The sequence below is a fragment of the Hesperophylax consimilis genome, chromosome 13 (assembly GCF_061612785.1).
Source record: "Hesperophylax consimilis isolate HC1 chromosome 13, BYU_Hcon_1.0, whole genome shotgun sequence".
NCBI lineage: Eukaryota > Metazoa > Arthropoda > Insecta > Trichoptera > Limnephilidae > Hesperophylax > Hesperophylax consimilis.
In genome coordinates, this window is record NC_142848.1 from 28,570,478 (window position 1) to 28,574,851 (window position 4,374).

Below are 4,374 nucleotides of genomic sequence, written 5' to 3' on the forward strand. Positions count from 1 at the left end.
GTAGGAATTTTCCAAGTGTTAATTGGTGAGTTAAGAAGTGATGAACTAAAGTTCTTTAATTATTTTAGAATAATAATGAATGGATTATTTATATAGCGCCGTTTTCACCATGAAAAATCACCTCAAGGGCGCTTAATGGCTTAAGAGAATGTCTATCACTTCCTTTAACCATCTACTGGAATGAGTTTCAGAGAGCTTAACATATCAAAATACAAAATTGAGAAAGTGCATTTGTCCTGAAGAAAGGCTATCGATATTTTAAAGTAAGAAAACAATAAACACTCAAATATTTTTTATTATGTGTTTATTTAACTAATACGCTCTTCCGTGCATCTCATTAAAGCTTTAAAATTAAAAAAAAAGTAAACTTAAATAAAATAAAAATTTTGATGTACAAAAGTTGTGTACACCAAGTGTTTTGTTTTTATTTAGTTAAAGATTAAATATTACCATACTCTTTCTTCGACCAGTGGTATTAAATTTTCGGGATTTATTTCCTTATCCATTATTGTAGTTTTGATTTATTTACTTAACAAAATAACCAAATACAAGCACGCAGCGTGCCTGCTTCCTTGCGACAGGGAGCGGGCGGGGAGGGGTCGGGGTTTGGCGGGGACTCTGCCGGAACGACTGGACGACAAGTGTGAACAGCTCCGTACAACACTATGAGCGAGCGTGTGCCGACACGATTTGAAAACGGACGCGCTGCGTAGGCGAGCCATCCGACAAAAAATGTCGGATCCGTTTTCAAATCGTGTCGGACAAGTGTGAACAGCTCCATACATCCACTACAGCCACTAGGGCATCCGATTTTAAAACGGGACCCGCCCCCGATTTGAAAACGGAAGTGGGAACGGGCCCTAAAACGTATTTTCTCCGCCCTACAAACTCGGATATTCGAAATAAATTTGAAAAAATACAACATTCCTGTGTAAATCGATTCAGATTTACAAAATAATAATACTAATTAGGATGATGTATAGCCACGTAAAAATACATTTTTCGGCGTTTTACCGCCACGGCTGACTTTTAGATTCAGATTTACGAAATATTATGATTTATTTTCGCAAAAATCAAATTTTTTCGAATTACACGAACAAATTTTCGTGCGCGGACAAAAATAAATTTCGAATTACGAATTAACGAATTTCGAATTAAAAAAATTTTTGTATGAAAAATTTTTTCTGCGGAAATTTTTTTGGCGAAAATTTCGAATTACGCGTTTTTTCGAATTATCGGGGTTCTACTGTACTTACTTTTGTTTATTTGTCTATTTTTGTCTGGTCTTTTCATTTGTACACAAATTGTCTTCAGGCGAAATATCATAAATTTGTAATAAGTGTATTTTGTTTTGAATAGATCATTGTGGTGCAAAGAAATAATAAATGCTTTAGATGGCGGAATTCCTTTTATTTATGTATCTGTTCTAATTTTCTGGCGTAGATGAAAATCGTGTTTCAAAAATAAAATTTTGAACGATATGTCCTTTATACCAAATAAAACATATCAGGGAAAAATATAGAAACTGCCCTGGAAAACCTGGAATTATCAGGGAATTTTGAAATCCGTTTTTTGTGGCCACCCTGATATTAAAGTGATGTAAACAAAGTTATTTGTATTTTATTCTAATTAATTAAAAGTATGCTTGTAGATTGTTTTACCATAGATTATAATAATATGCCTGGCTTATTTGTAAAACCATGTAAAGCTAATCATATATATTGTATGTACATAATAAAATTGTATCTTTCCCGATTCCAACATAAAATTTAGGTATGTGTCAGCCATATATTTATATTATATTAAATTAGAATTATTTATATATATTTTGAAACTAGCATGATGAGAGCTATTTTTGTATTTTGATAAACGGCATTATGATATTAAATTTAGTGTACTTATATAATAATTTTTTTAAATGTAATAAATAAAGACTGTTTATTTTCAAATAAATGTGTTTTTGTTCTAGTCTATATTTGTCGCTTACAGATAGATACTGTTAACTTTGCAGTTGGCACAGAAGACAGAAAACTAGTAGAAGTGTGTTGTGGGCAAGATGTTCGTGTTGTCAAAGTAAGCTCAGTTTTTCCTACTTCTGCTGAAATTTATTAACATTTCCAAATACTGAAATTCTTTCTAGAGGTAGATAAAACGATTCCACTGGCTTGTTTGGGGCCTATGAGTCGAAAGATTTTATGTAAATCGGCAGCGTTGGTTTTTTTTTACAAAAATAGTGCAGACCTGTGGAAAATCACAGAATATTATTATTGTAGGTTTGATAATAGCACGTCATGTAGATAAAAAGTAGAGACCCTTTAAAAATCACAAAATCTGACTTTACTTGTCAAGATAACACTAAAAAATTTAAACTAAAGAAATACACATTCAAAATAATTTTCTGATAAAAAAATATTGTCTGTTATTTTAAAAATTGGAACTGATTGTATGAAGAATTCAGACAAGGGATAAAGTACACTATACTATATTATAGGTAGTAGTGTATTTTATCGCTTGTCTGAATTCTTCACACAATCAGTTCCAATTTTTAAAATAACAGACAGACCCACAGCCGAAATCAGTATTTTTGATGTTATAGATCACACTTGTAGGGATTATTTGTTCAGTAGTGTGGGGGGCATCGCCGCTGTAGATACTTTGTATATTCATTTATTCGTTAGTTACTGTTTTGTCTGCCTGCAAAGTTAAGTGAGCCAAGCTGGAATGTGTTTTTCTTCTATGTGTTACTTTGGCTTTTGGTGTTCTCCACGTTACACCCAACTGTCATGATGGGACAACCTTTTTAAAAGTGTGTAAAGAAATTGAATTTTTTTTAGATAAATAGGCAAAAACGATCTTCAAAAAATTAATCTGCAAAAATCTGATGATTGACTGAGGATTGTACCTTCCTTCCCAGGGACTGGAGTCAACCACGCTAACAACGTCGCCAAATGCCTTATGACCGACATTTGATACAATACATCTATTGACTGGGGATTGTACCTTCCTTCCCAGGGACTGGAGTCAACCACGCTAACAACGTCGCCAAATGCCTTATGACCGACATTTAATACAATACATCTATTGACTGGGGATTGTACCTTCCTTCCCAGGGATTGGAGTGAGCCACGCTAACAATGTCGGTTATCACCGACATTTATTTCGTATATATTAACACATAGTTTGTGGGAGACGCTTAAACGCGTCTTTTGCAAACTGTTGGTAGAGAGCGGAAGATGCTTAAAAGTGTTTTTTGCATTTGTACACTATTGGTAAAGCGCAGGAGACGCCAAAACGTATTGTACACTTAGAGTAACAATATATTACGAGAAACGTATGATGTTGGTTACTCTGTGAAGTAAAAATCAGGCGTCAGCTCTCGTGAGACGTGTACTAGGTACCCGGCAATTGGTAGAATTAAACATGCCCTTGAAATACAATAGCTCTAAGATAAACACATAATATAACACAGGCGTTCCACACCTAGTGAGATGGGCAATACGTCACTATTGTAACTAAATGTAATATTAACATTAAAATAAAAAAAAACATTTCGTTTTTTTAATTTTTACATTTCTTCAGTTTTATAGCAATATTGTTTCGTTCAAGACGTTCTCTATTTTCATTTCTGCCTACATTCCGCTTTAAAAATTTCGTACTAAATACCGATCATTGTATTATACATTCGTAATGTGTGTTGAAAAGTTATTTGTTACATATTGTTTTCATAATAAAGGAATATTTTTTCACAAAAAATACCCAATAAAAATGGCCTACGGTAATGATGAGTGTGACGGCGAATTGTGTGCTGATAATTTGTCAAATTATTCTTGTGATGCTGACTATGAGAAACATACAGATGATGAATTTGATTTTAGTGAAGACGAAGTTCCCGGACTTTTTTTCGATGAACAATTTCGAGCAATTCGGACTAATTTTATTAAATTTAATCATATTTTAAATTTAAACCTTAATATCATAATTGTTTATCCAAAAATATAAAAATTTGTGACCAGATCATAATAAAAGATTTCGAATAAGGTAAAATACTGAAAATTTTATTTAAATTCAATAGTTCGAAGTTATAGTTATTTTAGATGAAGCGTAATTTCGCGTGCGAACCTGATAAAAATTGCCTTAAATTGATTAAAAAACCCCCCCGCAAACTTTGTGTTAACTGCTGTAACGTCATCCATCAGAGAAATGCGTATTTGTCCGCGTGCATGCACATGATTGCCACCAAAAGTTGATAGAATGCTCTGTCATTGACAACGAGTCTATCTGCTGAGTTTCAGCTCGATCGGAAGTACGAAAGTGGATTAATTTCCTCTTACAAGAATTACATTCATTAAAAAAATTAAAAGTGAAATTCAAATA

The 4,374-nt window shown here is 33.1% G+C and overlaps 1 protein-coding gene across 1 annotated transcript in view; it reads left to right on the top strand.

Moving 5' to 3' along the window:
- The window catches only part of LOC149418729 (store-operated calcium entry regulator STIMATE-like), a 34,173-nt gene extending 32,185 nt beyond the window's left edge, over positions 1 to 1,988 (top strand). Inside the window, exon 7 of the mRNA XM_089638953.1 lies at positions 1,596 to 1,988. The gene's annotated coding sequence lies outside the window, so the exon portion shown is untranslated. The remainder of the gene's footprint in view (positions 1 to 1,595) is intronic.
- The last annotated feature ends 2,386 nt before the right edge of the window (positions 1,989 to 4,374 follow it).